The following is a 25,360-nucleotide window of genomic DNA, read 5'->3' as shown; positions in this document are numbered from 1 at the left end:
TTATCAAATTATATTGATTAGTAATCCCTTCTAATGATTAAGTACACTGGCATATTCACACTCTGGACCTCGAATTCCACAGTCCCTTGACCTCATATGATAGGAGTCTAGATTCTCAAGTATTAAAACCAAAGGTAAAATATTTTTGGTAAAAAAGGGGTAAAGAACAGAAACAGAACTGTAACAAAACTCCCCCTTTATCAGTACTTTTAGAGGAGTGGGTGAATGTAGTAGCCTTGAGAGTTTACATCATTTCATTAACTGCAGGGCTGGTATGTTCAGTGATGAGAAAGCAGACAGATCTGGGGACAAGTCTCCTTCAGTATATTCACCAAAATAATACAACATTTTCCTTTCGCAGGGTGTTCTAGAAGATTCAAAGCTAAAACAATTTTTGTTTCTTACTGTATGACTCCAGAAGGCTAACATCAAGCTCCTCAATGTGCCCACATTCAGATATTTAAATCTTAGGCATTAAAGTATTTGGTGAGAAAAGCTTTAGCTAGTTGATAACGAGTACTTAAGTTATTGTCTTAAGTACTGTTACTTTCATTTTTTCAAGATTGTATAAACCCAAGAATTTTCACAAATGGGCAACTTGAGCTAAAGTCATCCTTCCTCTCGCTGCCTACTGTTGTAGAACTGAATGGAAGGAGGCAAGTGAGGAGAGGAGCCAGGGAGGGAGGGAGGGTTGAAGAAAGAATTGATTGATTCTGGTATATATAACACCATAATTTTAGCAAAAAAAAGTTTTAGAAAAAAAAGAAAATATGAGAGTGTCAGCAAGAGACTGCATATACATAAATACCAATATCTGGCATTTTTCAATGCAAACTCTTCACTGGTGGAGTGAAATAAAAAGCAAATGGCCTTATCTGAACACTGCTGTAGACTTTAAGTCAATTGCTGCAATCAAATTGTATTTTATTGATTTCATTTTATTTTAATTCATATATGTTACCTCTTCTAAAATTATTTCAGGCATCAGTTCAATCATTACGTATTTGAGTGCCTATATTAAATTCAATTTAAAAAACAATTTCTACAGACAACTTCTTCTTAAATTAGGGAGGAAAAAAAAAGGAAGGATATGGACATGAATAGAGAATTGATTGCCTGCTATCCCACTGTTCCGATGACCACTATTGACAAGTTTATGACATTTAAATTTCTTTTTTCCTTATGAGTAAGAGTGTAAAAGTCGGAGTAATGTTCTATGCATAGTTTTATATCTCTTTTTTCTTATAACATTACTATAGACATTTAATCAGATTAATATATATTTTTCTACTTGACTTTCAATGCCCATTTAATAATGGTCCATTGTATGACCACAGCATGCTTTATTTAACCAATTCTGTATCGTTGGGTATTTAGGTTATTTCTAATAGGCCTTTTGTTATGGATGTTTTTAGGTATGATTCAAGCCTCGCAGGGATGTTTTCATATTTCCTTTTCTGTTCTATGGTTCTTTGGGATAGAGCCTCTTCTACTTCCACTTCCACTTACCCCACTCATATAAAAGATTGCTCAGTTCATGGCTACAGGCTACATGTAAAGGAACATGTTAAAGGAAATGACTTCTGTCTAAATTATCTGATGAGATTTTCTTACTCCAGGCACCAACATTAAAACATTTAAAAGAGAATAAGGATAGGAGGTTTCATTATTATAGAAAGATGTCTATGGGGTGCCTGGTTGGCTTAGTCGGTTAAGCGTCCGACTTCGGCTCAGGTCATGATCTCACGGTTCATGGGTTCCAGCCCCGCGTTGGGCTCTGTGCTGACAGCTCAGAGCCTGGAACCTGATTTGGATTCTGTGTCTCACTCTGTCTCTGCCCCTCCTTTGCTCTCTCTCTCTCTCTCTCTTTCTCAAAAATAAATACCTGAAAGAAAGAAAGAAAGGAAGAAAGAGAAAGATGTCTAACTCTTTTGCTTAGCTGTTTGGTTTCTCTTTTACTTAAATTTGATTATTTAAATGCCAGTTTTCAAAATTCTTGACACTTTCACTCCTCAAGGTTTACATTTAACAACTACAATATTTTTAGCAAAGTTCCAATTAAAAAAAAAACCTTTCCATTGATATTAATCTTCATAATCAAGTAATTTTAGATTCTAATTATTGTGACATGCAAAACGACATTATAATGCTAAAATGAAATTTAAAACCTAAATTTGGGCACATTTTACCAAATGCCGTTCCTTCATAGGCATGTGATAATTTTATATGCTCATAATCAGAATTTTTTTCTCTGAGCCCTATATCATAAAATTTTACATGGTACCAATCAGACTTCATGCATATAACCCACACAGATTTTCTAAAAACTGACTGGAAGAATCTCAGTTGTTGAGTACGTGGGTTGTTTCTAATTGTTCACTCATATAAAACAATCTGCAATGAGCATCCTAGCTTTTTTTCTTCTTCTTCCCCTAAATGATTTCCTTAGGCTAACTTCCCAGAAGTGTAAATATAGTATCAAAGGATATGGACACTTTTATGTGTGCTGAAATGCTTTTCAAAGCATTTACATTGCTACCAATAGGATAGGAGTCTGGCAGTTTCACCAATATTTTAGCAGCAGTGACTGTTAAGCTTTAAAAATGATTTCTAATTTGACAGATGTAAAATGGTAACTGCTTATGGTTTTTAATCTATGTATTTCCATGGGTTTGTCTCTCCAAAACCCATGAGAGCTCTGTGTAGGATGCTCCTTGGCACCACGTGTGAAGCAGCAGTGAGAATAAACAGATACATAAATAAAACGGGTCACTCCAGAGCCATTCCAGTTCACTGAGACGTCTTTCCTCTTCTAAATAAAAGATGATCCAGGGAGTTGATACAAGTTTGTATCTCCTTATGTCTAAGGCTGTGTCATCACCGCAGTGATTTAACCCAACTATCTGAAACTGAAGGTCGGTTTTTCAGGAGACTAACAATATTCAACCTAGATTTATTTGATATTAGGGCTATTACAAACCATGACAGGGAGAAATGTTTGTTACGACACAATTTATTTTTATATGAGCATCCTTTATACCAAGAGTCATAAAGCATTTTACAGTGATGCATAAGCTAATGGTCCTTGTAGAATGCTGATTTTTCAATGTTTATTTAACTTGTGATGAAAAATTGGTTGTTTTATTTTCTGGCAGGTAACAGCCGACTTTCCAACAACTGTGTTAAAGAAAATAATCCCAGAGGTTAGGAAAGACCACAGACCCGGATCATCACGATTTACCCTTTCCCACTGCCTCACACAGCACTGAAGGGACGCAACTTTGCGGTGAAAACATAGGAAGGAAAAAAATTAGGAAAAAGCAACAACAATCCTCACCAAGAGAGAAAATCTTTCAACCAAGTCACATTTTTTTTTCTAAAAGAAGTGAAAAACACTCTCTTGTCTTTCCCCAGTAGGTGCACAGCTCCTCAGCTGCGTTCAGCATAAGGCTGATGTGACATTTAAATGATAAAGTAAGACAATTTGAAGTTCACCATATCAAACACAGCAACGGCTCCCCAAGGAACAAGAAAGGAGAATCAATGGCTGTACTGGAGGATGTTCTAGGCCTGTGGTATTATTTTCATAAATTAAATTTATAACTGGCTGGCTTGCTTTCTTTTGCCTTTTTATTGAAGTCAAAACATCATAACTCCCCATCGAGATGAAACTGACAGTTTTCAGATAGACTTGTTGGCTTTCTCTTTTCTTTTAGCCCCAGTCCCTCATCCTAATGCAGAAACTCTGGGAAATGCTTGCTTCCAAGGGAATAAAGTGTAGGTAGGACTCTTCTAAAGCCCAGAGAAGTGACGCAGCCAGTTAGTGGTAAAGCCTTTATTCTCCAAGGACACAGGTTCAAATTCTGGAATCAGAAGAAGGTCTCATTGGGTCACAGGGCAAGTAACTCAGCACCTAACATGCAGAAAATTCAATGTTTGCTTGTTTTTCACTTGAGGGTTCCCCAGGTCCTTTGTTAATATAAAGTTCACTTATTCTTTTCTCTTTCTCCATCAAATTTCATGCTCTACTCTTTTACTACTGGAAGGAAAGAAAATGAATTCCAATCAGATTTTTTTTTTTGGCCATTTATAGAATCCCTGATTTTAAAAATGTTTGAAGATCAAACATGATGGTAAAATGCAACCTTTGGAAAAGTTAATGGCACAAACAAAGAGGCTTTTGAGAGATGAAAAGAGTAGAAAGCACATTTCTGGGACTGAGTTCAAATCTTAGTTCTGAAACTAGCTGTGCAACACTGGACAAGTCACTTACCCTCTTTAGCTTTCAGATTCTCCATCTATAAAATGGAATTAAGAGCTACCTCATAGAGTAATTGCAATGATTAAATAAGATGATAAATTTAAAGACTGTAGTATGATGCCTGTACAGTACAGTGCCTGGCATACAGCAGGTGATGAATAAGTGGCCACTGATTCTTGCTATTGCTGTTGCAAGGATTTTAAATTATTACCTCATCCTTTTTCCATCTTTCCTGAGAATAGACAGCAACACTCAACTAGGACTCACAAAGTGGGGGCTGCGGCAAATTTGTTAGCAAGGTGGTGAGTTCTCTTACTCTCCTCCAAGACTATTCCTCCCAGGAAACTTACCACAAAGCCTAGTGAACTAGGTAATTAACAATGAAGGCTATGAACACTTCATGGGTCATGATCAGCATCACCTACAATGACAAATATTTACTGAGCTTTTCAAAGGTATCAATTGGATAGAGATAAAATATATTTGTAGGAACCAGAGGTTGTGGTTTTAAATACCTTTCCATATTGATTAATAAGACAATTTCCTGGAAACAGATAAAAATAAATAAGTCTCTTGAAATTGTTTCAGCTGTGTATGTCAGAAAATTAGAAGGCATTAAGTCAAGAGAACTAAAAGATCTTAAAGAAAGAAGTTTTGAATTAAAGTAGTGCTCAGTTAAGGTATACAGTGCTGGGGTACCTGGGTGGCTCAGTCGGTTGGGTGTCCGACTTTGGCTCAGGTCACAATCTCACAGCTTGTGGGTTCAAGCCCCGCATGAGGCTCTGTGCTGACAGCTCAGAGCCTGGAGCCTGCTTTGGATTCTGTGTCCCTCTCTCACTCTGCCCTTCCCCCACTCATGTTCTGTCTGTCTGTCTCGCTCTCTTAAGAATAAATAAAACTTAAAAAAAAGGTATACAGTGCTGAAAAGATAATAAAAAATGTGGTCAGGGTGTAGCGAAGCCATGATGGGTAGTGGTGTATCCCCAGCTGGGTAACAGCTGGTGGCCAGGGCAGTCGAGGTGGGGTGGGGGAGTACTGGAGGACTAAGAGGATGGAGAGGGGTCACTGGAACACAGAGAGAAACAGCTGTATGGAGAGGGCATCTGAAAGGAGGTATAATTTTGGCTAGAGCAATAGACCCAGTCTTGAGAGAACTTGAAAGGAGGGAGCTGGAAGATGAAATACTCCAACCTCAATCTCCTCCCTCCTGCTGGTGTCCTGCTAGTATTCCCACTGTCTAAACTCAACCAAAGTCCAGACAGCAAGAGAGCCCTCGGCTGTAATCTGTATGAGTCAAACTCATATAGGGACAGAGAGAAAGGTGAAGGGTGTAGAGTGGGTCTGGGAGGGCATATGGAGGATCTTTAAGTCTACCCATAGACCCAGGCAAGATGAAACCACGTCCCAAGGTAGGAAGGCACCTGGACCAGATGGTCCTTTAGAACAGAAATTGTGTCTTGACCACTTTTGTAACCCTGTTGTCCAATAACTGCCTAGCTCAGAATAAGCACTCAACAAATATTTGTTGTCGGAAGAGCAGTATTGCTTGGGTATTCACTTCAAAACTACATTTTTAAAGAAGAACATTTTCAATTTGCTACTGAAACGATCAAAAGCTTGTCTCTGCAGAGTCTTAGAGAAATATGAAAATAGACAAAGTGACAAAAGTTTGGCATGTGAAGTCAAAACTGTCTTATCTCCAATGAGCTGTGCAAGGCAACTCTGCACATGAATGCATTCCACAGCACAGTTCAGCTCCTTCACAGCAAGTTCACGTTTAAATCCTATATTAATACTATTGACTGATATAAGCGGAGCCCCCACGATTTACCTAAAGCAGCAGTGCTTTTAGGTAAACATTTGGAAGAGCAAATTTAAAGAAGAGTACAAAATGGAAAAAGTCTGCAGACTTAAAGGTAAGCTTCTACTATAAAAAATTTTAAAACCTTCTGTGCTTTTCCTATTAAAATTACCTGTTGTATTTTTATTGCTGATCAGATGATGTTAAAATAATTGTACTGGGATTAAACTTCCTAAACCTTGGTAATGTTTTTTTTAAGTTTTTCATTTAAATTCTAGTTAGTTAACATACAGTGTAATAGCAGTTTCAGGTGTACAATATAGTGATTCAACACTTCCATACATCACCTGGTGCTCATCACAGCAAATGCACTCCTTACTCCCCCATCACCTATTTAACCCATCCCCTCATCCACGTTCCCTCTGGTAACCATCAGTTTGTTCTCTATAGTTAAGAGTTTGTTTCTTGGTTTGCGTCTTTCTCTCTTTTTTTCCCTTTTGCTCATTTTGTTTCTTAATTTCCACATATGAGTGAAATCATATGGTGTTCATCTTTCTCTGACTTTTTTGCTTAGCATAACACTCTCTAGCTCCATTCATGTCATTGTAAATGGCAAGATTTCAAGATTTCATTCTTTTTTATGGCTGAATGATATTCCATTGTGTGCATGTGTGTGTAATATATATAGAGGTTGTATATTTATGTATTATACACACACAACATCTTCTTTATCCATCCATCAGTAATGGATACTTGGGTTGTTTGCATAATTTGGTTATTGTGGATAGATAATGCTGCTATAAACATACGGAGGCATACATCCCTTTGAATTAGTATTTTGGTGTTCTTTGGGTAAAAACTCAGTAGTGCAATTGCTGGATTATAGGGTAGTTCTATTTTTAACTTTTTGAGGAAACTCCATACTGTTTTCTGGAGTGGATGCACCATTTTGCATTCCCACCAACAGTGTAGGAGGGTTCACCTTTTTCCACATCCTCGTCAACACCTGTTGTTTCTTGTGTTTTTGATGTTAGCCATTCTACAGGTGTGTGGTGATATCTCATGGTTTTGATTTGCATTTCCCTGATGATTAGTGATGTTGAGCATCTTTTCATGTGTATGTTGGCCATCTGTATGTCTTCTTTGGAAGAATGTCTGTTCATGTTTTCTGCCCATTTTTAAATTGGATTATTCATTTTTGCGTGTTGAGTTTTATAAGTTCTTTATGTATTTTGGACACTAACCTTTTATCCGATATATCATTTGGAAATATCTTCTGCCGTTCCGTAGGTTGCATTTCAGTTTTGTTTATTGTTTCCTTTGCTGTGCAAAAGCTTTTTATTTTGATGTAGTTTTTTTTTCTTTGTTTCCCTTGCCTCAGGAGACATATCTAGAAGTAAGTTGCCATGGTCAATGTCAAAGAAGCTAGTCTGTGCTCTCTTCTAGAATTTGTGTGGTTTCAGGTCTCACATTTAGGTCTTTAATCCATTTTGAATTTATTTTTGTGTATGGTGTAAGAAACTGGTCCAGTTTCATTCTTTTGCATGTTGCTGTCCAGTTTTTCCCACACCATTAGTTGAAGAAACATTATCCCCCCACTGGTTATTCTTTTCTGCTTTGTCAAAGATTAACTGATCATATAATTGTGGGTTTAATATCATTTCTGGGTTTCCTATTCTGGTCCATTGATCTATGGGTCTATTTGTGTGTGTGTGTGTGTATGTTTTAACATTGGCCACATTTATACCAAAGCTGACTAAATAGAAAACTTCAAGAACTGTTTTCTTTTTTAAAAGATTTTATTTTTAAGTAATCTCTACACCCAACGTGGGGCTCATTTTACAACTCTGAGATAAAGAGTCACATGCTCTACCAATTGAGCCAGCAGGCACCCCTTTAGGAACTGTTTAAGCAGGATAGTGATGTTTGACCACAAGTCAAATATTGGGATGCCATTTAGGACAGTGTATTTCAAACAGTAGCAATATCCTTCACACAGTAACCTAGTACACACTCGGATATATACAGGGTCACAATGTAAAATGTTTTTCTTAGTGTAAATAGTGGTCAAACATTTAGAAATACACTGCTTTTAATGCCAATATGGTATTTGCCCTGCTTAAAACATGCCTTAATATATGATAGTTAATCAGTACTATTGATAGATATGTATTCTTTATTCACCCATCAAAAACAAATACGGTGTCTTTCTATGTGTCACACATACTGATAAGTTGTACTCTTTTCTAGTCTGTTTTTTTTCTTTTTAAAAAAGTGCTGACTGCCACCCACCAAATTAATTTCAAGACCTACTAATGGGTAGAGACCTATAGTTTTAAGAGGTTTGATTTCATTAGGCTCATATATAAGTGCAAAGTGTGGAAAATAAGAGAACACAGGCTGCCTAAAAAAGAAATGATAAGGATTGAAGAAACTAAAGAGAAAAACAATGCTGTAATTTATCCAGGGCCTCTGGAGATGGCTGAGCCCATTTTATATTAAGAGTTGGGAGAAAGAGCAGAAAACAATCTATTAATTCACTTACACACATTAATTTTTTCCCACTTATTCAATCATTCATTCCACAAACTTTGAGTTCCTGCTCTGTGTTGTATCCTGAAGACAGAGATAAAAGACACAAGCGCCTATGTTCTCCAGATGTTCACAATCTGGGGAGATGGAGACAAGTATGGAGTTGATTACTATATGGATGACAATAGCTGCTGAAGAAATATACAGATATACACGGTGCCGAGGAAACAGGAGGCCGTGGGGTCAGCCCAACTGGGAAAAATAGGTACACTGCCCAGAGGAGGCCATGCTAAAGAAATGCTAGGTACCTTGGAGAACCTGACCAGCTTGACTTTTCAGGGCTATGGTCAGGGTAGCCCAGTTCTAAATCTTTGTTCTGCCTTTTATTATCTCATTGGCTTTTAACAACCTTCTGAACCTCAGTCTTTCCACCTGTACAATGAGAGGGTAATAACACACACCTAGTGAGGTTATAGTAAGGATTAAGCAGAGTGATGCACAAAAAGGAGCCTAGCACAGCACCATGAGTCCAACACATGCTCACTGCTATTATCACTATCACTGTCAATGTCAAGATCATCATTCTGTTTTCCCCCTTAAAGTTGCTAGCAAGATCTTCCTTACAAAATGGTATCCTGAATAAGAACAATTAGACTTGGAGGCTAGGTCCCCTGAATTTGTAATAAGCATGGTAGATGCTTATGCTGAGACAGAGACCGTGGCCTGAAGTCTTTAGAGAAGAAGGAAATGGAATAAAGGCTCCAGCATCATGTATGATTGCTCTGGAGTGTCTTTTCCTGAAGTTTTAATACTGTTATCTGAAGTGTTTAACTGTGTAATTTTAAATATTTTGATGCTTTTGAGGCTTAAGGGCATAGGATATAATTACTTAAAGATAAAATGTAAAATAAGGAGTGAAGAACTAACACACTCCAAAGTCTGCCATGGGCAACCACCAGGGGAGAAACTACTTGAATATAAAACACAGCTTATTAAAGTTGTACTGAGATTCACATGATAACTGATCACTGTGTGGTTTGCATAGTTAGAGAATTCTGTGGAGGGTATGAACTACCGGCAGATACGGAGTACCATAAAGAACAATTTTATAGGTGAGAAGAAAAAAGCAGAACCAGATTAAATAAGACAATGACCAATCTTGACTTCAAGATTCCATTTCCACATCTAGCTTTCCTACATTAGATTCTTTCTGTGTTGTGATCTTACTTCGATAAATAAGGCCTTCAAATAAAATGGTCACCAATATCACTTCTACTCGCTTGACTCAAAACCCACAGAAGCCTAGTCCAACCACTGTAAAATCGCTACCATTCCTTCTCTTTATCCATTTACCCAAAAAGCTTAAACAAAATCAGAAATTCTGAGTCTCCTACCTAGTGATTGGATCTGAAAAAAAAAAATTCATCCACATTATCAGGCTGTTTGCATTGAGAATGATTTCAGTGATGTGAGGAAGAAAAGTAAATGCTCTTTAAAAGACTCCATTTCTATATTAAATCAAATAAGTAAAAGATAACAGGATGCTGGTTAGGGTTATAATCTTGTTACTGCTTAGAGCAACTGCTAATGCAAATGAAAAATAATGAAGTCAGGCCCATTTAGCAATTGTCTTTGACAGTAATGCCGACTCCTGGAAACCCACAGTGATGAAACTTCAGATGCAATAGTGAGACTAGGTTCTGCTGAGTCTCATTTGTTTGCTGAAATCAAAGACAGGCTTGTTTCTTGACAGATGGAGCCAGAGGACCAATGATCAAAAGGAAATTAATGAGAAAGAGACTTTTTAGTGAATAGTGAACAAAAAACTTAGCAAAATTTATCACTGAGACTTTTTCAACTTGTGTGATTTCTAATAAAATGACCGACCAGTAGCTTCCATTTGTCTCGAGTTTTATGCTTAAAACATCATGGCACAAAGACAAACAACCCAATTAGAAAATAAGCAAAAGATTTGACATGTCTCCAAAGAAGATATATAAATGGCCAACAAGCACATAAAAAGATGCTCGAACTCATTAGTCATTATGGAAATGCAAACCCAAACTATAATGAGATGCCACCTCACACAGATTAGGATGGCTATTTAAAAAAAAAAAGAAAGAAAAGAAAAATAACAAGGGTTGGCAAGGATATAGAGAAATTGGAACCCTCATACATTGCTACTAGGAATGTACAATATTGCGGTCACTGTAGAAAACAATGTGGCAGTTTTTCAATAAGGTAAACATAGACTTAGCCATTCTACTCATATGTAAATTTCCCAAAGAATTGAAAACTGGTGTTCAAGCAAAGAAATCTCAAAAAATGTTCATAGCAGTACTATTCACCATAGCCAGAAGGTGAAAATAATTCACATATCCACCGACTGATGAACAGATAAACAAAATGTGGTATATCCATACAAAGGAATATTATTCAGCCATTAAAAGGAATGCAGCACTGACACATGCTAAAACATGGATGAACTTTGAACACGGCATGCTAAATGAAAAAAAGCCAGACCCAAAATACCACATTTATGTGAAATATCCAGAATAAGCAAATTCATAGAGATAGAAAACAGAGAGTAAATGACTGCCAGTGGCTGGGGAAGGAAGAATGGGGAGTAACCACTTAATGGGTATGGCTTTTCCTTTGAGGTGATGAAATGGTCTGAACCTAGATAGTAGTGATGTTTGCACAACATCGTAAATATACCAAATAGCAGTGAATTGGATACTTTAAAATAGTTACAGAGGTAAATTTTATACAATGTGTATTTTAACACACACACACACACACACACACACACACACTCCTCATGGCAATTCCAGAAGTTCTGTATAGAATTGAGGGAAATGGTTAGGAGTAGCAATATGTCTGAAAGGGCTCTAGAAGATTTGCATCAAAATTGTGTTTGCTAAGCACAAATAATGGTTTTCATTTAGACTGGGTATTTACTTCGGACAGCTAGAATTAAGGGATTGATGGAGATCAATAAAGGGGGGAAATTATGGGAACCACCCGATAGCACCACCGATGTTAAAGCATCTTATAGAAGTAGCCAGTTTGGGGCACCTGGGAGCCTCAGTTGTTTAAGCATCTGGCTTTGGCTGAGGTCATTATCTCACAGTTTGAGTTCAAGCTCTACATCAGGCTTTTTGCTGTCAACGCAGAGCCTGCTTGAGATCTTCTGTCTCTCTCTCTCTCTGCCCCTCCCTGGCTTGAGCTCCCTTGTTCTTTCTCAAAATGAAACAAACTTAAAAAAAGTAGCCAGTTTTTCCATTTACAATAATCAATATGGGATAGTATTCCTTGTAGTGGACACACAGAAAGTAAAGCAGACTCCGTGTACTCAACAAAGTTCACATTTTGTTATCTATATTTATTTAAATGAACCTCGTCTATAATTGCTGTTCTCAGTGTCACTGCTTTTTCCTCTGCAATACAGAAACACTGCTAATTTCCTTCTCCACTCCCCTGGCATTTTTTATTGTTTTGAGTAGCAACAGGGAGCAGGCATGTTTACATAAACATAATAAGCTACTCCCCTCGGCAGCCCACAATCAATCCCATTCTATCCCCATATTTCTCCATTAGACAGTGACGCCTTATTGTCTAAGGACACTATTTTAATTTGTCAGCCCATCTTGAATCTAAGTTTCAAAACAAGCAAATGAAAGGAACCAAATTTCTCAGAGCTGATGGCTTACAGGTTGTTTCTGTACAACTTAAGCATAGGTATGTGCACTCCCAGGGATATTTACCAATGTGCTAGGAGGTATATAAATCCCAGAAATAATACAGTACATCTTCCTGAGTTGTCAGTCTCGCTCCATGATAAGGGATCTAAGAACATTATTTTTATATTAAAACAGATACATTATGGAGCAAGATGCAAGATCCACATGTATTTTTAAGATTATACAAGACTTAAAAGAAATTGCTCACTGGCTTCCAGACTCTGAAGGGGCAAGTTCATTCTCCCCAGCCCTTAGGAATATTTAAAAGCACTTCATAAACTGCACCAAACCATACAAATCTGAGCAGTATAGCAGTATAGCACTGGGCATGCCAGTGGAAAAGTGTGAAGGTCCCCTCTAATACCACACTGACAAGTCACAATCTTGTTGCAGAATGGTATTGTGCTTTATAGTTTTCACACATTCAATCAATATTCCTGTAATGTTTGCATTTTACAGAGAAAGTAAGGTGGCTCTCAAAACTTAAGCAATTTTCATTTATTTTTTAAAAATTTATTTATTATTTTGAAAGAGAGAAGGAGAGAGAGCCCGTGTATGCATGAGCAAGGGAGGGGCAAAGGGGAGAGAGAATCCCAAGCAGGCTCTGCACCATCAGACTCATGCTCCAGGGCTCAAACTCAGGAACCATGTGCTGAGATCATGACCTGTGCTGAAATTAATAGTCAGACGCTTAACTGAGGCACCACCAATTTTCGTTTATAGGGTTAGTAACAGTCAGACTTAGAATCCAAGGTACTCTAAAAGGCAAAGCAAAATGCTGAACTAAAAAAAAGATGCAGTATTGGGGCACCTGAATGGCTCAGTCGGTTGAATGTCCAACTCTTGATTTTGGCTCAGGTCATGGTCTCAGGGTTGTAGGATTGAACCCCACATCAGGCTTCACACTGAGTGTGGAGCCTGCTTAGGATTCTCTCTCTCTCTCTGTCTTGGTCTCTCTCTTTCTCTCTGATTCTCTCTCTCTCTCTTCTCCTCTTACCTCCCCCACTCACATGCATTTTGTCTCTCTCTCTCTAAAAAAAAAAACAAACAAAAAAACCCCAAAAAACCCAGAGATGCAGTATTGATCAAAGTCAGTACTTAGAGAATCATCCAGCAACTGAGCTCATCCCCCAGAAAGGACACCAAGGGTTCTCTAGAGTAATTGAAATAAAGAGAACAAGAGGCACAATGGAAAGTGGGGCTGAAACCTTGTAGCTGAAACCCCTGAGTTTGCACACTGAGATCCTCAGCATCCTACCAACCACATTGGGGGTGTTTCCCGGAAAAATTAAGTATCTCCCTAAAGTAAAATGTACATATGCAAAATTAGGAGTCCTCCAAAAAAGCTGGCTCAGCAAGACAAAACTACAGTGAACACAAAGCCCTCCATGCGAAACACAACTTTCAGTCAGGCTTTATTCTTTGCTGTATTCTTAAATATGAATCAGCGGCAGAAGGTTGCCATGAATCAAGGAAAGCTGACAAAATAAAAGCCCAAAATCAAAACAAACAGAAAAAGGAAACTAAAAAAATAATATGCATACATAATTCGTGCAGGAACAGAGGAAAATGTAATGGCATAATGGAAATAAGAAAAAAAAAATACTGCATCCATAAAATGAGAACAGGCTATTGTGCAACAGAAGCAATTGAGAATGCAAAAGAACTCTTGAAAATGAAAATTTTAATTGCTGAATATTAAAAACCTAATAATTTGAATGCATATTTAAGTAAATCTGCCAGAAAGCAGAATAAAAGAGCAAAGAGATGAAAGCTGACAAGAAATCTAGAGAACAAATCCATATCTAGTACAAAAATTAACAGAAGTTCTAGAAAGAGAACTGAAAAAAAAATGGATTGTATGAAATTATCAAAGAAACAATTCAAGAAAATTTCCCAGAGCATAACAACAGACTGGAGTCTCCATATTCAAACTGCTTACTGAAGTCTCATACAATTCACTTGAAAAGACCCCAACCTAAGCATATCACATTAGCATATCTCCAGAGATACATACAAATTCTTTCAGTTTCTAACGAGAAAAAAAAAAAAAAGTCAAGAACAAAGAAGTAAAAAATCAAAATAGTATCAGACCTCCCAAGTAGAAAATGATGGAACAATTCCTCCAAAATTCTTAGGAAAGGACTTCCCAGCTAAATTCTACATGGAATCAAACTGTCAATCGAGTATGCAGGTAGAATGAAGATTCTTTCCGACAAAAATACAAAAAGCTTATCTTTTTAATACACCCTTTCTTAGGAAGCTTCTTGAAGATGTAATCCAACAAAATGAGGACATTAACTGAGAAAGAGGAAAAGAAAAGGTTTCAGGAATGAGAAGTCAGACAACAAATATAATGTGGAGATCCTGTAATGACAACCTCGAGGCCTCAAGGAGACAACCTATCTGGATGTGGCACTATGTTTAAATATTAGGTGGGGGAGGGAAATCAATGTGTGCGTGAAAATGTGGATGGATTATTCAGAAAACCATGTAAGTAAAAATATTAGGCCACTGGGGCACTTGGGTGGCTCAGTCAGTTAAGTGTCCGGCTTCGGCCCAGGTCATGATCTCACGGTTTGTGGGTTCAAGCCCCGCATCGGGCTCTGTGCTGACAGCTTGCTCAGAGCCTGGAGCCTGCGTCGGATTCTGTGTTTCCTTCTCTTTCTGTCCCTCCCCTGCTCACTCTGTCTCTGTCTCTCAAAAATAAATAAATGTTAATTTTTTTAAATATTAAAAAAAATAAATATTTAAAAAATACTAGGCAACTAAAATCACTCCAAAAAGCTTTTCAAGAAAAGAAATGTAACCATGACATGTGATGAATGATAGTCATACAGTTTTAAATATTGAACTTTTGCATTAACTAAAAATTATGGTAAAGCTGTATTGGAAGAGTGGGTAAAGAACAGGTGTGGGGACATGACGGAGATAAATTCTCAACTGCCAGGCCAGAAATTTCATAGCAAATGTCTAAAATTGAGACATCAGAGAAGTATATGTATGTTACTTAGAAACACTGATATAAATAACATCATCTAAAGGTGTGAGAAGTGATTGCTTCTATAGTTAGGAAGGAGGAATTGGGGAGGGGTGCATGGGTGCTATTTTAAAACAAATTTTTAGTAGTAGAGAATCAAAGAAATTTGGATACAACCAATGCAATATGATGCTACACAGCCATTGAATATCATACACAAAATATCTGTATCCAAAAGAAAGAATGTTCATGATATACTTTTGGGGGGGAAACAAGGGCAGGTTACAACCATATATAGTGTATGATCCTATTTTTGTTTTTTGTTTTTTTTTTGTTTTAATGTTTATTTTTGAGACAGAGAGAGACAGAGCATGAACGGGGGAGGGGCAGAGACAGAGGGAGACACAGAATCGGAAGCAGGCTCCAGGCTCTGAGCCATCAGCCCAGAGCCCGACGAGGGGCTCGAACTCACGGACCGCGAGATCGTGACCTGAGCTGAAGTCGGACGCTTAACCGACTGAGCCACCCAGGTGCCCCTATGATCCTATTTTTGTAACACACACACATACACACACACTAACACACACACACACACACACACACACACACACACACTGTGTATATACATCAGATACAAAAATAAATGGTCCTTACCCACAAATGACCTCCAGTCTAGTATGGAGGCACACATATAAACTGATCATTTTAAATGATGTGTTTACCAGTAAGATTCAGGGGTTCTCAAACTTGAGCATGTGTCAGAATCCCACCTAGAGAGCTAGCTTGTTTCACCAAAGATTGCAGGGCTCCATGCCAGACCTGACTAACAGGTCTGGGGTGGGATGGGGGGCAATAATTTATATTTCTAACATGTTCCTAGGAGATGCTAATGCTGCTGGTGTGGGACTACACTTTGTTTTTTAAGTTTTCTTATTTTTATTTATTTTGAGAGAGAGAGAGAGGGAGAGAGAGAGAGAGAGAGAGAGAGAGAACAGAGGAGGGGCAGAGAGAATCCCAAGCAGGCTCCGCGCTGTCAGTGTGGAGCCCTATGTGGGGCTCCATCTCACAAACTGTGAGATAATGACCTGTGCTGAAATCAAGAGTTGGTTGCTTATCCATCTGAACCACCCAGGCACCCCTGGGACTATACTTTGGATACCACTGGGATTGTTATATGCAGAGTTCTCTGACACACTTGGCATAGCAAGGGCATCACGGAAGTCTTCTGGAGGACATGCTCCCATAGCATCCTAAATGGTTCTCAGCAGTCTCTGAAGTCCTCACCAAGGTGGAAAACCATCTTCAAATGCAACAGAGCTTAATGGGAATTCTGGACTTACTAATGATAAGATTGTATACACTAATAGAAAGAACACATTTCCTTGCTTTAAATTAGAATTCTCTAGTCAGTACTTGTAATTTCAGACAACTCAGCATCTCTGCTTGGTGTTTTTGTATGCCTTTGATTGACAATATGAGGAAATGGGGGGAAAAAGACTGCTTAAGAATTGTACTTTGATAACCAAAATTTTCTGAGCTAGGAATGACTGGGAGGGGCCCATGTAAGTATGGGGGCCTTGATGATGAAAGGAAGGGAGTCCTGATTTAGTCTAATAAGTAGAGGATATAAGACTTGCCTTGGCTGGTTCAGAGTCAGCCAGGACTACTTTCTGCTGGGGCTCTACTCACTATAGATGCTGTTCCTCTGTTCATCTCTCCAGAAGAGAGGAAAGAGTGGAAAATGGAGAGGACTAACATTAGTGACTTCCTACCAGAGCCCAGACACTATCCCACACACTTGATAGTCCCTGCAGAGGTAGGGGCATCCCTGATTATGTAGGATGGTAAGGACTCATCAGAAAAACTAATCTCTGCTCTCACGATGGCCAGTTAATTTGTCCTCATTGATTTTTTTTCACATTTGTTTCCCCCTCCAAAGGACAAAAATAAAGGAGACTTACGATGTAAAATCCAAACAGTATAAAATACGTCACACAGATAGTCATCTACTGAGCACTGACTAGGATGAAGGTACTGTAGTGAGCAGTACCTAGGATAGAGAGATGACCCTGTCATCTTCCAGAGCATAAGCACTAGCCCATGAGCAAGCAGATCATTAGTGGGAATAACACCATCTGCACTCAAAGTGTGTAAGCAGAGGCTGAATGATAAAATGTTTTTCATTTGGGAATCCACAGCCTGGCATCTCATGGCCGTTCTGTCTGTCGCTCACTAGCTATGTGACCTTGGCCAAGCCTTTTCTTTATCTGTAATCAGGAGACACAAAGACCCTTTCTCTTTACTTCACAGGGTGGACATAGAAATCCAGTGACATCAAACCCCCCAAAAATGTTTTGGAAAATAAAGGTTCTATGCAAATATATAGTAGGTACATTATTGCCAGTGTTATCTGCCAGGGATTTTCAAGATCAGAACAGCATCGAGGCTGTGCATGAGCTAGTATCTGAAAGATTCTCCAGTTTCACTACAGTGTTTCATGAATTTGCCTGTCTTTAACTGGATGGTATCTTAGCACAGTGGGTGTCCCAGAATTGGCACTGAGTAAAAATTGTTAAATAAATGGGTAAACAAATGTTGTACACACTGTCTGGGAGGATTGGGGAATATATTGAGCACACAGGAGGTTTTCCTTCCTCCAGCCTCAGAAAAATAGGGAAAGAATCTAATATCCCTTCATCTAACTCTAAGGGTCTATAATCTGATCTGTTTTTATAGAGAATGAATACTTTAGTATGGAGGGTTGCCATATTAGTAGCTGGTAGCTGACTGGTAGAGAAAAATTGGGTGTGGATATAATGAAGATTGTAGTTGGCCAAGTCTATCACAAAGTAAAAGCTAACTCTCCTTCTCTAGAAGGATGCCACTTTTTTTGCTTCTAATTCTGTAAAAAAAAAAAAAAAAAAAAAAAAAAAAAAAAAAAGCTATTCCATTTACTTGAAGCATTGGTCTCAACTACTATAATAAAACTACTTTAATGAAAATTTGTGTTGAGAAATAATTGGAAACACTATTTACTACACTTCCATAATTGTGAATATGCCAAATTATACCTATTATAGAGTCTCCTAGACAGGGAGAGTAAACAGCATTTATCTGAAATATAGTTCTCTTGCCATCTCTCTGGGGTGGAAGCCTGACCTCTTTGTGATGCATAAGACAAGATCAGAAGGCTACTTTCTATCATAATATCATCATTTTCAAATCATTTTGTTTTACAATTCATAGAATGATTTTTACAGAGCATCAGACTATGCTTTAAAAAACTGACAAGGCCAAAAAAGGCTAAACTACAGTCTTTCTCACACTTTGGCCAAGGCTATTAAAAATAGGAAATAAGATACTTTTTGATATAGGGATTCTTAGTGGATGTAGTGGGTAGGAGTAGAAAGGTGTTTAGGAACTACAGAGGACCATGAATTAGTTCCCTGCTCTGGTTAGCATTTCTAAGAAGTCCTGCCTTGTGCTCTCCAACAGAATCTTGCAGACAGGAAGCAGAGCCCTTCTAATTCTAGGCTGAATGAACTGATAGAGTCATCACTCTTTAAGGCCAAGTTGGATCACACTGCCTTAACTTGTCCCAGGAACTGTTTGAATTAACAATGACAGGCCTGCCTTTGGCTTTGGTTTGGCCAAGACTCTTGGATCTTATAATTAAAAGGTATACCAGTAAATGTGTTGGAATGAAACCAAGTTGGTGATCTTAAGACTTCAGAAATGGAGACTTCAAGGAGGAGAAATCTTGAGTTATAACTATGATACTATAGATGTTAGAGATCACAGAAGGAAGTTACAGAAAGCCAGTAATTTAAAGAAAAAAAAAGAAAAGATCTTAAACACAGTAGGAGCCCATTTTGTTCTTCCTTATCAGTCTTATGTGTGAAAAAAAAAATGAGGGCTGAATTTCCTCAGGAGTCTGATAAAAGACGAACAGCCAAGTTGTTCCCACTCAAATTTTTGAGTCTTAAGTTCATTGAAGAAATACATATTTGGATTGGCAGTCACATTCTGTTTGTGGAAGTCAAAAGTGGGGGTCCTAAAAGAAGCAGTGAGCCAAGAGAATAATGCCAAGCTGGATGCAAGTTAGGGGGCTCTCATCAGATAACAGAGTTGTTGTTGAGAACAGATGGGAAAAATAGAAATGTGTTCTTGGTTGATTGGGCCAAAAAGCAGATACCTTTTCCCTGGTCCACACCATGGCTCACTAAAGCCTGAGATGAATTCTATCAAAATACACATACACTGCTTCCTAGAAGTGTACGGAGTAAGGGGCGCCTGTGTGGCTCAGTTGGTTAAGCATCTGACTTCGGCTCAGGTCATGATCTCATGGTTCATGAGTTGGAGCTCTGCACAGGGCTCTGTGCTGACAGATTGCTTTGGATTCTGTGTCTCCTTTTCTCTGTCCCTTCCCCACTCTCTGAAAATTAAATATTAAAAAAAAAAGAAGTGTATGGAGTAAAACCAATCTAGTCAACTCTGAACCATGTCATGCTCATGAAAACAATCAGTGATACGGATATTCCAAAACAAAGCAAAATCAGATCACTTAGTTTTGGTTATACACTATACCATATTGTTTACAAAGTATCAGGTTTACTTTTGTGTTTGTATTTTGCTTATGAAAATGTGAAAATTGGTGTGTAGCCTCTCAATACACATCATCTGGTGGAGGAGACAATTAGGGTGGAAGAAATAAATCAGCTTGGAATGCAGTATTTCTGTAGACAGATTCCAGGTGGCAAATTTAGAAATAACTAATCATTAGATCATAAAGGAAAGTGGACATCAGTTCATTTTTTGGAAGGGGAAACTACAACTGTTATTTCTTCTATCCCATGACACACAGAATCCTCCACTTATTCTACATATCTGGGTATCAGTACTTATCCAGAGAAGACTGGAAGAACACAAACGGGGTGACAAAAGGCTCTAATAAATCGACAAATGAGAGATCATTGAAGGGTTGTTTAGAGAAATTGTGCTTTGAAGATGGAGACTGATATCAAGGGAAACTTACCTTTCTAAGGTATGTCCTTTGCCAGAGAAAAAGAACCATACCTGGTGAAGGATAATGGCATTTGTCTCCTTGTGAAATTTTTTAGCTTTGCACATAGTGTTTCCCATGAGTATTTGCTGGGTGCTCCAGTATAGGACAGTCAAGTGTGTGAGCTCTACAATGAACTTTGGATTCGAATCCTGCCTTGAGCACATTTTTTTCCCTCTACAGTTTCTTCCCTGCTAGCTTAGGCTAAAATTAACATAATCTTTCCGAGGCTCACTTTCCTTACCTATAAAACAAGGATAATAATTGTGCCTGCCTCATAGGGTTATGGAGATGATCACATGAGATAATGTATCTGATACATGGGCCAGAGCCTGGCATATAGTAAGGGTTTAACAACAAATACTTATTATTATTAAAATAATAATTACAGGTACATACACATTTGTTCAATCTTTTGAGTGGAACAAATCCATATTCTGTCATATTTCCTTAATGTTTGATATCCATGTTGCTTTTTCTTTCCTTTTCTACTCAGTGTCTCCTGAAAAAAAGTACCTCTTTTATCTTATTTTCTCTGCCTAGTTACTACCAGACAGGGACTCTCATGATAAAAAACAAGTTTAAAACTTCCATTCACTTTAAATAGTGAGTCATAAAATTAATTAATTGTAATATATGAGGCTATAATGTTCCTGGGTAGTTTGAAGGTAAAAACCTAAAACAGAATTTGATGAAGAACGATAGATTTTATCAAATACAATTCTATTTTCTAGAAAGGGAAAGAATGTACCTGTAGTGGGTATTCTGCTCTTGGTAGGGTCTCTGCTTTCAAATCCTGGTTCTTGTTGCCTTTCCATGGACAGCATGTCCCCATCCTGGCCCCATCATCTCTAACCTTGGCTGTAGCAATAATCAATTAGTAACTTGAACTGGGCTCCTTAGCTACACCTTTTTACAAGCCATCATTTTTTTTTTTTTGCCACAAAGCTCACTTTTTGAAAATATAAACATCAAGGTTAAAATTTCTTGATCTGATATACAATGCTCTTTCTAATCTGAGGCCTAACAACATTCCCAGGACCTCTTCTCAATATTTGCCATTAAAAGAAAGTTCTAGCAACACTGAATTCTTCCAGTGCACATCACATGTCCATGCTTTCATGTTTTTACTCAAGCTGTTACCTCTGCCAGGGAAATCTCATTTTTGCTCCTAAAAATCTAGAGTGTCTTTTGAAAAACAGATCTTATGCATATTCTATTGAGTACATACTTGGTGTCAAGGATAGTTGTAAGCACTTACCACATACACACTAGTTCGATATCCACTAAATCCTAAGAGGTGGTATTATTATCATCTCTAAAGAAGAGAAAAGTATGGTGCATAGAGATTCAGTCATGTGTCCAAAGTCACATTGCTGGTAAGTAGATGCTACTTCTGATCAATTGGAATTAATTTTGTCCTCTTTTCTACTATAGAATCTTGTTTATATCACCACATTGGTGCTTGTTAGAGACTGGTGTGTTATAAGCTCCTTTTCTTATTTACCTTTGGATACTCAGTCACTACACTTTACACTTAGCACTTAACTAAAAGTTACTAACTGCATAAATCCCAATAAGGAAAATGCAGCTACGTTCTCTACATGTTTTCCTAACATCATGTATGCTATCATATCTTCATTTGGCTGCAAAAATAGGTTTACTGTCAACGGAACAGAAGTAAGAGTGGGTAGGCGAGAGGACATAAAGAGTTTCAGAGAAGGTATACTTTTGTAAAAGTACATGCTTCAACGTACAGCAATAACCAAATGCCTTACACACTCCTAAATTCTGAAGAGTTACTGAAGCATATAAGGAGAAATTGAAAACATAAAGCATAGCTTTTCAATGCCCCAAACCTTTTTAAATAAACTTCCCTTTTTTCATTTCTAAACATTAGGTTTTATTTTAAGCTATACATATTGGGGAGAGTCAAGAGTCTCTTGAGACAGCTTAGTTTAGTTTTGACAGTAACTCTTCTGCAAAGACTCTTTACTACACCATTTCTCCAGGACTCACTTCTCCCCTTAGCTGTCACAGGAAAACCAATGATAGATGACATTTAATGCTCTCCCTTGGACATCACTTATCTGGACCAGTAGTTTAGGTGAACAGTTACCATGGGAGGCTTACTATGGCAGAGTTACTATGTCACTATTCAAAACCTTCAGACATTTCCAAAGACATCATCTCGGTATCCATTTCAGCATTCAAGAAAGGCATATAATGATGAGCAACTGGGTCCTTATTGCAAAGAAGAAAAAGTGAACCATGGACATTCAGCTCCTCATACGACTACATTTCTGATTTCCAAGTTAAAAGTTATTGAGTATGGTGTTGCACATAAAAAAAGAATAAAATTGCCTGTTGCTTTCAAGAAAGCTCACATTTTAGGTGGTCAGAAAGACATTTACTCAAATAGCCACTCCATTCCATAATCTCACCAGAAATTTGAGAGCCCAGAGGAAAGAAGGAACCTCCCTGTGTAGACGTGGGCATAGCAGGGAGGGTTGGTGGTGGAGGTCCCACTTTTGTGCCCCAAGGAAGCACCAGATCTGGCCTGGGAGATAAGTATGGAAAAGGTAAGGTGGGAACTGGAATTACAGATAGAATAAAATGCGGTCATGAGCATAAAGGCAAGAAGAGAGGCTTAGAATACTGTTTCGTTAGAGCTTGGGGTGCTTAATGATATAAAAGAAGGAGAGAAAGGAAGAAAGCAGAAAAAGATTTTTTTTCTACTTCATAGAAGGAGGGCAGAGGCTATAACTGTGAATCTCATACAAAAATATGAAGGAGAAAGTCAGAAGTTTATAGGGCTTAAATGCAATTAAATGATTTTTTAGGAAGCCAGGCTATGTTGTTCGATAGCATTGCATTTAATGATGTCAGGATTCATTAAAGAAAATCATAAGGCCTTCCTAACCGGACAGGTCATCAGTATCTGAAAAATCAGATCAAGGTTTGGTTCAAAAATTTAGAAGACAGAATATGTTAGGCAAAAATAAGTTTAGATTAGGCCTTTGTCACACCTCAAATACTCAGGTCTGTTTTATTTTAACATTAATTTTTAAAAATAAAAACTTATTGAGAGCCTCTTATTTACCCAGTAAATTTTTAAAATTTTTTTTTCAACGTTTTTTATTTATTTTTGGGACAGAGAGAGACAGAGCATGAACGGGGGAGGGGCAGAGAGAGGGAGACACAGAATCGGAAACAGACTCCAGGCTCCGAGCCGTCAGCCCAGAGCCTGACGCGGGGCTCGAACTCACAGACCGCAAGATCGTGACCTGGCTGAAGTCGGACGCTTAACCGACTGCGCCACCCAGGCGCCCCCCCAGTAAATTTTTAGAACTGATTTTAAGAAATTGAGAAAATACAAAAATGAAAAGTTCTACATGAAACTAAACAATTTTATTACTAATGCAAAATTTTATATATTTTTTTCTGTAGTAAGGAATTCATCAAGTTAAAGAAAAACTTAACTGGACACTAACAGTAAACCAAGGAAATATTGATTACAGAACAGAATCACCTTGGTAAGCAGAAAAGCACATCTGATTATGAGAACCATCAGACAACAGGAAATCTTACTGAATAGGGTTGGTGGCAAGCAATGATATCAAACCTAACAGAGCTACTCGAATGGAGAATCCTGTGCTTCAGAGGAAGGGCTGTGAGTCAGTATCTTGAGAGACCTGAGAAAGCTGGACCTAAGAAATCAACTTCCACAGGCAGGTCCTCTCTTCTATTAGGTGGGGCTTTTGCTTTCTCATTCACACCTGATTTCATAAAATATATTCCCTTTGAGCATGTAAACACTTAAGGAAAAAAATTAAAAGGAATGCTGAAACTGTTCCTTTTGTGGTATCACACCTTCTACTGGTATGCATAGTCATACGGGATTATAGGTAAAAAGGAGTTGTAAGAATCCTGTGTGACAATAATAAGAGTAGATCAGCGGATTGCACATCAACTTCTCTGGTCAGAAAGTCTACTTCCCTCACACCATCTGGAGTGAGGATTGGAGATAAATATCTCTAGAAAATGCAATGGTTCAGTTCCTAAAAGTGATGATGCCATAATCAATAATTGTTTCTGTTTTCAAAATAGGGACAATTTTTAAAGTTAAAAAAGAAATTCCAAATGTTAAACATTGTCTTAGACAAAAATTTTGACTATATGTAAGGTCTCTATGTCTCAATTTCCTTATGTGTGTGTGTGTGTGTATACGGGGAGTAATATTTTTCCTCATGAAGTTATTGTTAAGGATTAAATGAGATCACGAAAGGAAAATAATTGGCATGGAGTCAAGTAAAAATCAAGGATTTGTTAAATTATTTTTTAAAAAAGAAGGCCTGACATTTATATATCCACTATATTTTTGGTTAAGAGTTTATTTCCAATATTTAATGTATTAAATAATAGCTGACACATCCAAATCATGTAAAACAGAAATGTTGACCCTGATTTCTTGAGTTACATAGTCCCATTAAATGAAAAAATTGTGACTGAGGATACCTCAACAATAAGACTGGTTAAAGCATTCTAAAAAAAGCAACATCCCTCTAGGCGTAAATTCACAACCCATAGCCTTAATGACCAGCAGTTTCCCAAATGTGATATTCTGATGGACTTCGAGATCCTTCAGGAATTACTGCCATACTCAATCAGTTATCCTTTAATCTAGCTTAGAACTCAGTCTCATTTGATTATTAGCAGTCTGAGCTTAAGTGAGTTTAGAAAATTGCATATTGACACAGAAAATTTATGCTTTTTGCAGTCGAACGCTCTGATATAAAGGCACTAGTTTACAAATTTCATTTGAAGGAGTTTTTAAAACCAACATAGTGATTTTGGTTTTCAGTCCATGTGAGAAGCTTTAGAAGAGGATGAAGCATACAGCAATGGGTCTATTTTCTACTGATATTCTCTATGATTTGTAGATATTTCATCATCAACGGAAACTAATTTACCAATATAA

The 25,360-nt window shown here is 37.8% G+C and overlaps 1 protein-coding gene across 2 annotated transcripts in view; it reads right to left on the bottom strand.

Moving 5' to 3' along the window:
* The window catches only part of ST6GALNAC3 (ST6 N-acetylgalactosaminide alpha-2,6-sialyltransferase 3), a 526,758-nt gene that overhangs the window by 150,926 nt on the left and 350,472 nt on the right, over nucleotides 1-25,360 (bottom strand). The window lies entirely within an intron of this gene.

Source organism: Panthera tigris, chromosome C1, assembly GCF_018350195.1.
Source record: "Panthera tigris isolate Pti1 chromosome C1, P.tigris_Pti1_mat1.1, whole genome shotgun sequence".
Lineage (NCBI taxonomy): Eukaryota > Metazoa > Chordata > Mammalia > Carnivora > Felidae > Panthera > Panthera tigris.
This window is presented reverse-complemented; position numbering and strand designations above follow the sequence as displayed.